Source organism: Cuculus canorus, chromosome 3, assembly GCF_017976375.1.
Source record: "Cuculus canorus isolate bCucCan1 chromosome 3, bCucCan1.pri, whole genome shotgun sequence".
In the NCBI taxonomy this organism is placed as follows: Eukaryota; Metazoa; Chordata; class Aves; order Cuculiformes; family Cuculidae; genus Cuculus; species Cuculus canorus.
The window spans coordinates 60,308,885-60,320,397 of NC_071403.1; the positions used below are offsets into that span (position 1 = coordinate 60,308,885).

Consider the following 11,513-nt stretch of genomic DNA (forward strand, 5'->3'; position numbering starts at 1 on the left):
ATTACCTGTTCCATGACTTTCCCCGGTACTGAGGCCAGACTGACAGGCCTGTAGTTCCCCGGATCCTCCCTGCAACCCTTCTTGTAGATGGGTATATATGTATATATATAATTAAGTGAAGGCAACAATGCTCCAATTTCTGATATCTTATATTTTTAATACACTGTAAGAGAATAAAGTCCATCTGACAACAGCATGAAGATCTGTGAGGGGCAGGCTTTATTAATCTTTTTCCCTGCTCATAAGAACTTAGTCACATGAGGAATTGTACTTAAATGATATAATACTGTGAAACATCTACACCTCCATAGATGATTACAGATAACTTTGGGAAGAAATCTTATATCTTTGTCCATTCTCTAACCTAAAGGGATGTCTGACCTAGACATCTGTAAGTCACGTATCCTTATTTGTACATAATGTCTGAAATGAAGATCCTAAAGTCAACTTCTATTGGTTTTTATCCAAATTTGGGGTGTGCATGGTAAACATGCCTGTTAACTGAACCCTTGTACTGCCTCCTGCTACTAACATAATGCATTCTGCTTACCAATAATGAAATGCTTTCCATGTAGTATCAGATTTGCGTGGTATAATCCTGAGTCTGTATTTTCCCTCTGACTTTTATCCCCTCAGAGTTCTCTAAATGATTCAAATGGCTAATACATGTTGTGTAGCTTCATATTATTATTATTATTATTACATAAGTCATACATACATACTGTGCTTCCTTCTTCAATGTGTTACCCCATTGACAAGACGAACACATATGGCAGATATAGCGGAAAATTTCTGAAGTGCACACTTATACAATTATTTACATCTCTGTTCTCTCTCTATTACACTTGTTTTTGTTAGATACAGGAAAGGTAGATGATTAATCATGCTGAGTGCTGAAAACAATAATAACATTAAAATCCTTTGATCATTTTTATGTGTAGTAAGTTCTTGTATTTTGATAGCTTTTCAGTGTAAGCCAAATTCTGCTCAAAAATAACTCCCAATTTCTTTTTAAGACTGTAACTGTGCAGGTATTACATTGTTTTTTTTCTGATTCTGTAGAAGTTTAGATACCTGCCTTTTCCTTCATCGATTTGCCTCTGGCATTTCAGGTACTTATCTCAGCAGAATTATTGACTTGAGCTAAGTCAACCACAACAAACATACACAAAACTACGCACCCACACAGTGATTTCTGCCTGGCGTTGTATGCGAATGACAAATGCTCTTTTGCCTGTTTATGCCAATCACCTAAATTCTTCTCACAAATCTGAAGACTATCATCATTTTCCCTTTTATCGGGTAACTCTATGAACCTCTCCATTGATGCAACAGTAATTTAAACAAGCATACTTGCCCATGAGTGCTCAGGCTCACTTTGAGTGGGTGCTTGAGTTCAGGGGGAGATGTGAGTGGTTATAAATCTCAAAGACAATTTTTTCTGGTTCTCCTACATGAGTCAGATTCTACATGGTCCTTAAGAACAGAGATTGACAGCCCCTCCTCTAACTTGATTCTGTACATTTTCTTTACTTTTCTAGCCTACAGTTGTAGACTGCCATCAGTAGTGTCTGCAGATGGTGTCATGACTCCAAATGATGCAAAAGAAAGTAGTTAGGAAGGACCTTTGAAAGTCAGTAAACTGTCTCTAAAGAGATGTTCAAATTTTGTGGCATCCAGTCATCAACACCTTCAAAGGACGTGCAAATAAATATTAGATATGAATTTTAAAAACTAGCTCAACATTTAGCCCATATATCCATTCCTTAATCATGCTTGTGTGCTTTCTTTTGAAACAGCCCTGGCGAGCAAAAGGAAATCTGTGAAAACAATTATTTTGTCTTCTCATTTGACAAGCCCATTTCCTGAGTGCAACCGGGAACTATTCACCATCTGAATCTTGTTTCTTGAAGCCATCTTGATTTTGAGTTTGAAAAACATTTGCAGATGGACCGAAGAAGTGTTTTTACTGCAGCGAACACTCTTCTCTCTGTGCTGCTTTCTTGTTTTCTTCACAGTGATTTTTCCTTCTTTTTCAGGGACAAACAGCGTTTAGTGCGGAGCTTTACCATAATGTTTTCTAAAAGCACTTTCTGTGATTGAAGACACTGCTGCTGGATTCCTCACAGACCTACTTGGTAGCCTTGCAATGAGCTAAAAAGAAATAAAAATGAAGTAGGGTAATGAGAGAAATCTGCAAACTGACATAATTCCCCACGTTAATAAATATTTCAAGTCAACCCATTAATGCTGTGATTTTTCTAAGAATACCCAGAACCTCTCATTAATGACCTCTGCTAATGCCTTTTCCTGGCTAGATTCATTCCTCTCAGTCACACTAACAGCAACATGACAGATAGGCCAGTAATGGCATCTTGGGGGCTGCAGCTGCTGCAGCCCAGCTGAGGCTGTGCACCAGGGAAAGCGGGCTGGAAGAAGACATGCTGTTCTCCTTATGCTGGCCAAGGGATTGCCATCAGCCAGGGATGCCCCTGCTGGGGTTGTCTGACAAACATAGGGATGCCCATGGGAGAACTGGGATGATCTGAAGAAGGGGAAATGTAGGGCAGCCCATGAGCTGCTCTGAATAATGTGGGGGACTGAGATTGTCCATGGCCGCTTTAGCAGCTGGGAAACTTTGTGTCCACCGTAGCTGCTGCACTCAGGAATATCATCTATCATTTTTACCATGTTATTTACCTTTGATATTAATATTTCTGCAGCAACATCGCCTAAGAGTACAAGGAATTAGGAGCAAATGCTATCTGCATGGCAAAGGTAAACCGATAACAACTGGATTTTGGTAGTTACCACTTGTTCATCATTTCAGAGTCTATATACAAGTGAATTCTGAACTCTTCCCATGGACCATCTCTCATGCATTTTTCTAGTATCTGTCGAAAACATAGGTATACTCCTACCCACATGGAGAGGTGGAAACTGTCATCATCCAGCTCTAGGGGGGAAACGCTGCTGCTCTGTCAGACACTCTGGGACACATTCATGTGGATCAGGTGGGAAGGAAAAGGCTGAGAGCTACAACAGCACCCTGAACAGGTCTGTGCCTGTCACTGAGGCTGGTAGAGGGCCATTTGGGAGGGACTTGTACTCTTTATGAGCTCACTCTGCCACTAGCAGAGAACTCGCTGCTGGGCACAGCCTTCTCTGTGCACCCAGGAGCACAGCTCACCAGCATTTATTTTGAAGAATTTGCATGATTTTCAATAGAAACTTGCCAGGGGAGACTTAGGGGTCACCACTGACATCAGGACTAACAAACAGCCCCACCAACAAACACACATAGTCAGCCATTCCCCAAACTGCTATTCCCCTGAGAGGAGCTATGAGTTAGGTCGTGTGCTGCTTTGCTCATGCATGGTCATTACAGGAAGATGCTGGTTCTTTACTGTGCTTGAGCTGATCCCAAGCATAAGTCATACTAGGTTATAAGACTGATGGAGAGCAACAGTGATCTCTGAAGCTGTGCTTGCAGCAGAAATGTCTAAGCTGCCTGTGTGTGCAGGAGACAAACTTGACACCATTCCTATCATTTTCCAGCACTGTCTCTGAAATGTAGGAGATTATTGACAAACAGCTGCAAGTTATGCAATATAAATGTGCCTGGTGGGCACCTAGCACTGTAATGCCTTTCATCTGTTCACCATATGAGTATCTTTTGAGATAGATGCCAAACAGTTGTTGCAGGGTTACTTTTTCAAAGAGGCTTCTGGTGTGAACATCTCTTTTTCATTTTCCAAATGAAAAAACATAGATCTATAGCTCAGCATGATTGGTTTCCTTCCCTGACTTACAGTCCTCAAAATAGCTTAGAAGCAAAGATCTAAAAAAAAACTAGTAAACTGAGTTTTTCCTCCATGTTGTCCTTAAACATGCATAGTTAAAGGAGAAGCTGAAAGAGCAAACTTTAGTCGAAAGTAATGCAATGCGGCATTTGCTTTTGACAGAGATGTCAGATATGCCTAACATCAAACAGAGGTGAAACCAGCTTTGCCTGTGTTACATCTCAAAGGGAGGAAGAAATTTCTAATTCTAAGTTGACTGAAGGGCATCTTTTTTTCACTTACTCTATACTGAATGTCATTGGTGTTTTTACATGTACTTTGGGCATAGACAGGTCAGTGGCCAACTACAGCAAATGATAAGGAACATTAAGTGTGAGCAATCAGAAATGCAGAACTCCCTGTCTTTATTAACATGTGATTCACAACAGCGGGTTACATGATAAAATTAATTGCACTGTAACGCGAGGACAACACTAGTCTGTTTGCTTACAGGTTATAGCCATCACTCTTTCCCACAAATTCTCTGGTAATGCACTAGAGACTGTCACAGACTACCACTTCCATTGCAGCTTTGCCTTAATACTTTATAGTATGCAAACATGTACCTCTCAGGGAGATCAAGAAAAACACCAATAGAGGAAAAGTTCTTGTTAGTGAGTTTCAAGTGTTCCACTTCTAAATACATAATCTGACAAAAATGCTCTTTGTAAAACCCTCCAAAGGGCTAAACAAAAGTAATTTTCTTCTTGGTTTTGAGATCACAAATATTAATGAATCGTTTTTCTTTAAATACTGTCCTTGATTAAGACTGTGGTACCTTAAAGCAGCCTAAATCTGGAGGGTTTTTTATAAAACATTGAACTATAGCAGTCCTTCCACTGGGTGAATTCTGAATGTTTAATAAATGTTCATAAGCTAACCTCAGCACTTATCCAAGGAACAGAAAAACTGTGCTGCTTTTCTATTATGCTAACAAGGATCGGATCCTGGATGTGCCAGAGTCAGGGGAAGGACCAGCTCTGGTTCTGATTCCTGACTGCCTCCCTCCCCTCCAGAGGCCAAGTTCCTTACCATCCATCTTCCTCCATGCTGCTATGAGCCTATGGGAATTTTGTATCAAAAGAGGGATTCACCTTCATGTCTAACATTTCACAGAACGATGTTCATGATCAGTCCAATTTGGATCAACCTGAAAAACATGAAAAAATAGCTCTTCACAATTAAGAATGTTTCCCCTGAAAACTACTATTTTAAAAGCTGATCTAATTCCCCTCCAAGTATATGTAGTGTTCTAGCTCATAAAAGAGCTATTTGGACTCAACCTAGTACAAAAATTCTCTTCTATCTACTGGTGGGTAATTCATGCATCTAATTTCTAAATTGATTTCTTTTAGATTCCATATAGCTGAAGGATTCAGACGGCTAAAGAAATTCTGGTTTAGCTTAAAAACAAAAAGCTAAATTGGGCTGAGACTGAGAAATCAGATTTCAAACCTACTCAAAATTAGTTGGTCAAAATTGCAATACCAGTATTAAGTAAGAAAAACATCATTCTGACATATAATGGAGCTGTTTAGAGAATTTTTTTAACAGTCAGAACGTATGCATTTAGGAAAGGGACTAAGTGGAAGTAAACTCTCCTGAAGAATTCTCAGGCCAAATTTACTCTTCTTGAAAGATTGTACAAATCTTTTGTACTAAAGAGCTACAATCGATGATGCCTGTGATGCATTTGGCCCTTCAAATGAAGCTTTGGACCATAATTTTCAGCAAGTGGATTTTCTGTGGAATAATGCTGATTTATTCAAGCTGAAACTATTTGCAGGGAACATTCAGTTCTGGCAATATTTTTACCCTCAAAAATTTTCAGAAGTCTTAGAAAGAGAATTCAACATAACCAATTTCCTAATTTTAGCATATTTTTATTGTGTTTAGAGTCTTTCCCTACCTTGAAACAAAACCTCCAATCCGAGTAAGATGTCAAAATTGGGTAGAAATATTTCAAAGTTTTTTAAACAAAAATATTTACAGAAATTATGTTTCTTTCTTTATTTACTAAAAATGCCACAATTGCCAGGATTTGACCTCATGGTCTATGGAAAAATGAAATTGTTTATTTGGTTTGGTTTTCCTTGGACAAGGATGGAAAAGTAATCTATCTGTATCTAGTACTTAAGTTAGCCTGAAGCAGCAGTTTCAGAACACTGACTAATATATTCATTCATAACTTTTTTCCCCAGAAAAAGCCTGATTAAGTTGTGAAAGAAACCAATGTCTTAAAGTTCAGCACCATAAGGAAATTACAGATGGTAAAACAAGCTAATGAGAGACTGTGTAACATCAGGGAATGAGCCTGTATCTTACAAAAACACAATAAAGGTCTAAGAATTCCCATGTGAATTCTATAGGCAGTTCTCAGCCCTGCAGCAATAACACCATGGAAATTTCTGCAGATGAGAGCTTCAAGGCCAGTCCCAAGATCTACTATTAAATACACTACTAAATATTAGTATCTGTGGTCGTACTGTATAGTACCTTGAAAAGGCCTCTCACTGACTAAACATACCCCATTAATGACGTTATTTTTTGTAACAACACACATCCACATCTTTCCAATTATAGGATCAATTTGTGTCATTCAACTATCTTTTGTTCCAAGGTAGGATCAAGTCACTTATACCCCTTCACAAACTTCAAACAGCCTAAGAACTAGTTCTCATAGTTTGTCTGTATCTATCTATATGCATCTGTCTTCTAGAGGCAAAAGGTGGCCTGGAGTGTGTTCTTCCATCCTTGTTTGTTGCTTTAGCATCTCTTGGTCCTGAGAAGACTTGCTTTAAAACACAGACATACACATGACAGGCTTATGTTCTTGCTATGACCCATACGGCTGTATTCATTTCTGCTTTTAAACCTAATTTTAGTCACAACTGAGCTACTCTGCTAATGTTGCAAGAGTAAGAAATATGTGACCAAGACTAAAATAATCTCCATTTGTATTTGCCTTTCTTACCCTGGCAACTTATGCTACTATATTTTGTGTTATGAGTGTATTTGTATATTTACATTCTTAGTATCTTTAACAAACAATGCCTGGATTTAGTCGTTTGCTTTGTCAGAAGCAGAAAGATGGCAAACAGACAAGACACAAGACCACACCTGAAGGTGAGAAGGGTCTGCCTCTTCCTGAAGAGTTGGAGGTTGGAACTAGATGATCTTTAAGGACCCTTCCAACCCAAACTATTCTATAATTCTGTCATTCTAGGATTCTATGATTCTATGAAGGACCATGATACAGCCCCAGGATCTAGTAAAATGTATTGATCTGCAAGGTGCTCCCTGGGCTTCAATACAATTGGATATGATCTTTCTACAATGGCCTTCTGCCAAGGTGTGGTTTGGTTTCCTGGGAATATAGGTATTTCCCCACCTCCCCGGACTGTCTTCAGCAAGACAGATGATCAGTGGTTGCACACTGACAGTGCAGTGACAAAATGGCCTCTCAACTCCCGCACTTCCGTTTCTGTAATTTGTTACTGTCCTTGTCTGTTTAACGATGCGTTTTATAGTTGAAGCTGATTCATTCAAGCTTAATAACGCAGCCAAGCTGCTTTCTGGCATTATCCCAGCATAATCACTATAATTCCTTCTCTTTCCAATATAGGTCAAGTTATGCCTGATTCAATAAAATATCATTTTTAAGTAAGCGTCATTCATCTTACGGTGCATTAGTCTGTTTCATTTTGGTAATTGGTCTCTCTAATTTTTGTTTGCTTTTTCAGATTTTCCTTGCTATTTAATTCTCTAATCACACGATGGATTATTAAAAAGCTGGATCCCTGTTAAATAACGTGACCGTATACAGGAATTTCTTTGCAGTTCCATTTCCATTCTTTTGGGCCTCAGCTTTCATGCTGTCTTGAAGTTGAGCAAAGAAGGGAGGAGTTCTGATTTTCCATTATAGATAAAGAAAAAAGGGGAAACAAAGGGTCTAGTAGTAGTCAAATATGAAATTGAATAGAAGTGGTAGACATTTTCAGATTAGTTGGTGTAACTGAGAAGGTTTAGGGGGTCCAGGGACTAGAAATATATTTTCTTGTGTGGTGTTTGGTAAATTTTTTAATGTGGAAAACATCACTAACGTTGAAGAGGGAGAGAGACAGCTGTAGGTGTATGGGATTCTACTTCATTTTATTGTTAGATGTGCTTGAGCGAAGAATGACAGACACGTAAGCCAAAGTGAATGGTATTCAACAAATTAAAAAGAAATAGTCATAGCTTTTGTTATTATAAGTGGCTTCAGTCTGAAAGGGGCCTTTCTGCCACAGGCAGAGGCTTCTCAGCAGATGAGGGTCCTACATGTTCAGGGGAAGCAGTTTTTCAGAAAGTTCCCAATATCCACAGAAAGGATGAATGATAAAAATTGCCCAGAACTTCAGTTTCTTTTGGCTAGTAATAAAAAGTTGTAAACAGAGGTTGTATTTTGTATCAAAGTGGAATTTAATTAAAATAATAAAAACTTAAATTGAGAACTTAGATGAATCAAAATGTTAAGTGCTTTATTCTGATTCTACTGAAACACCTCATTAATACTGAAAAGTTATAAAATATGAATATATTTAGTACATGTGCTGATAAATATAACAGTCTATGTAGCATAGTAATATTTTAATGAGAACCAAAACTGAGTGAACAAAAACAATGCAATTTGAATGAAATTATCAAGACAAGACAAAACCAAACTATTTATGACAGCTCCCTATTGAACATATGAAAGAAATTGGCATATTTCTATGAAATTTTTAGGGGAGAAATGACATTTTTATGGGAACTATATAGAGAAGTTTTTTTCAGCTAGCTGTATTTTCAGCAGGCTCTGCTCACACTCAACACCACTCTGCTCACTGCCAGATGACAGTTGAGGGTTTAGTTTATACCATGCAAACAAAGGAATACTGAAAGTAATCATGAGTAATTGCTATATATTATTTATTCTTACTTGTATGCCTAGTACTCTTTCAGCTCTATAGACCCAGCAGAAAGAGTGGTGCCTTCCCAGCAGAGCATCTGGATGATTTTGATCTACAACAACCTTCCTACTCCTTCTAATGAAATACACATAGAACAGAGGTCTCTGTCCTTCTTACATTCTGCAGAGAAACAATGATGCATCGTACCTGTTTTAAAAGTCTCAAACCAAATTGCTTTTAATAGATACGTGAAAGAAGAAGAAAAATGAACACATCATGGGAACTCTGCATCTAAATCTTCACTGTCTTGAGGAGGCTGGATGCACTGCAGCTGCAAGACTGAGGTGATCTGAGTAGTACCAAACCAACCACAAACACAAGTGGAAAACTTAGACTAGACACAGTTTTTATGTATGCATATGCATATATAGGGCATCGATATTTGTGCTTGGGGAAGCAGTCTGATAAGTGGTTGCAAGAAAATTCTCATCAGGTCAGCCACTCCATAATTATCTCTTGTACCTGTCTCTCAACCTGGGCACCATCTCTGGTTAGGTGGACCCTCAGTGAGGAGGGAGTATGTATGCATGGGGAGCTCAAAGCCATGAGCAGTGTGCTTGACAAGACATTGGCACCAACGCTCAGCCTGCCTTTCATTGTAATACTTGCCAAGAAGGGAGCTATCCTCACAGTGTGCAGTATCTTATTACGTGGCACTGCAGGACCATGGTCTTGACTGGTCCAGGGGTGTGCTGCATAGAACTGGGTGGTGCTGGTGAACATTGCATACCTGAGATTAGCTGAATGGAATCCTGCATCCTACCTGGTAGCACCTGAGTCTGCAGCCCAACTTGCAGGTAACTTGTTGAGTTGCTGCTCTTATTCCATGGTAGCCAAAATATGGCTGCATGGCTGTCTGTAGCTTCACCTTGAGTGGCATGGCAAGGCAAGGTAAGAGTGCCTGTGACCAGAGCAGCAAACAGAGGGAACACAGAAATGAATAATGGGGTGGTGAAAGGATTGCCCAGTCCTGGGAACATACACTGCACTGCTGTCATAATTGTGCCCACTGAGAGCAGGGTGGTTGCTCAGTACGGAGACATTTTAGTCAAGTGCTAATGATTGGCTGGTTGGCACTCAGCATCTCTTCTTCACATCAACAGAAGGGATAGGGCTCATCAAGGTAAGCTGCGAGTCTCCGGGATGCTGCTGCACCCCAAAGCCATGTGCTTGGCAAAGGGAGAGGAGTGCAGTTTGGTGGGGCTGCTGTCCAGGGAGCAGTGAAATCCTACATATGTGTAGACTAAAGTGTACAGTAGAGGACCGTATACAAGCAGAGCCTGGCACCTCATGTCCCTTTCCCTCTGTACCCTTCCTCCTCCCTTTACAAACCAAGGCTTTTCGTATTACTTGAAAGGAGCAGAGACTTTTCCCCAAGTCCTAGCATTGTTTAGGGTATTAGAAAGAGTTGTCAAGAACAATCACTCTCCTGAGCCACCATTTCTTCTTGCCTGTGTGTCTCTATATCTGAAAAATAACCCAGCTTGTCAGCACAGCTCGCAAGCCTGAGGAACCGAGCTTTGCCTCCCTTCCCGTGCTCCTCAGGTATCTCTTGCCTGCCTGCTCTGCACCTTCTACCAACAGCTAATGACATGGGGTGGCAGTGAGGGGGGTGAGAAGGAATGGAGGTGGAGCAAGAAAGTCATGCGAAGAAATGGGAGTGGATGTTTCTGAACATTAACGATCTGACCCACCTCCTGCAGGAGTCTCGTCAGGGCGTTCTGTCCTTATTTGCAGGTATTCCTGACAGTAAGGAGGGGAAACAAAGGGTAGATAGTAATATAAGTCAAGTGTAGGACTTTAAACTCTACAATTATTCACAAAGAGAAAGGACAATAAGCTTTTTCCTTAGGACAGAATGTGTAAAATCCATGTGAGCCGTTTTGTTTCGGACTGAACACAGTATAGTAAATACCGGCCTGTATCAACTCAGCTGCCTGTTTGAGTCACTCCTGCTCTAAGACAGTTCTTGCCATTTTTCAGGTAAGACTTGGCAGGTTTAAAAGGGGCTGTGATGTTTCTAAAGTGGACGGCTTCTTCCTTTTTGAGTAAGGCAAATCCTGCATCACACAGCTGTCCCTGCATTTGACCCCATCCCTCCGATCATGTGGACACCTGGACAGAGTCTGTAGCCTTCGTTTGAGTTGCAAACCTTGCCCTTATGGCTTTACTGTTGGGCAGCAGGCTGTCAGCATCATTGGGCTGCTGCAGAATATAGAGACTGCCTGGAAGCCTGCAGCACCTGTTCTCTAGTACTCACACCAGATAAGAAACCTCAGGTAGCATTTGTAATCCCAGGAACCTTTTGATTAGCCATTATAATCGCAGGTCAAAATGCTTCTCTGACTCTGCCTCACATTGCCCACATTATAATTCTTGCACTCCTTTGGTGTTCTTTTGATCCCTTTGTTCACCCAAATAAGCCTAATAAGACTCCTGGTTCAGAAGCCAGAAACATTTGCATTCATTTCCATACCATCACCTGCATCACTGCTCAAAGTTTCTCCAGACTTCATCCTGTCCCCTAAAATCCAAAAAAAGCTGTCCACAGTATATTGATCGTTGCATAAAAATGGATTAGAAAAATATTTTTTAATTAATGAATTCCGTTAGACTGTCACAGATTATTCACCCCGGTTTAATTCCATTTACTTCAGTGGACTAATATCAATGATTATTT

General features: G+C 40.0%; 1 long non-coding RNA gene across 1 annotated transcript; it reads right to left on the minus strand.

Annotated features, from left to right (window-relative positions):
* Positions 1-418: 418 nt before the first annotated feature.
* On the minus strand, positions 419-10,663 carry LOC128851748 (uncharacterized). Its single transcript, XR_008449172.1, has 3 exons — positions 10,528-10,663; positions 4,875-4,992; positions 419-2,154 (listed from the first exon to the last, which is right to left on the minus strand). It is a non-coding gene; the product is annotated as an uncharacterized LOC128851748 (long non-coding RNA).
* Positions 10,664-11,513: the final 850 nt, after the last annotated feature.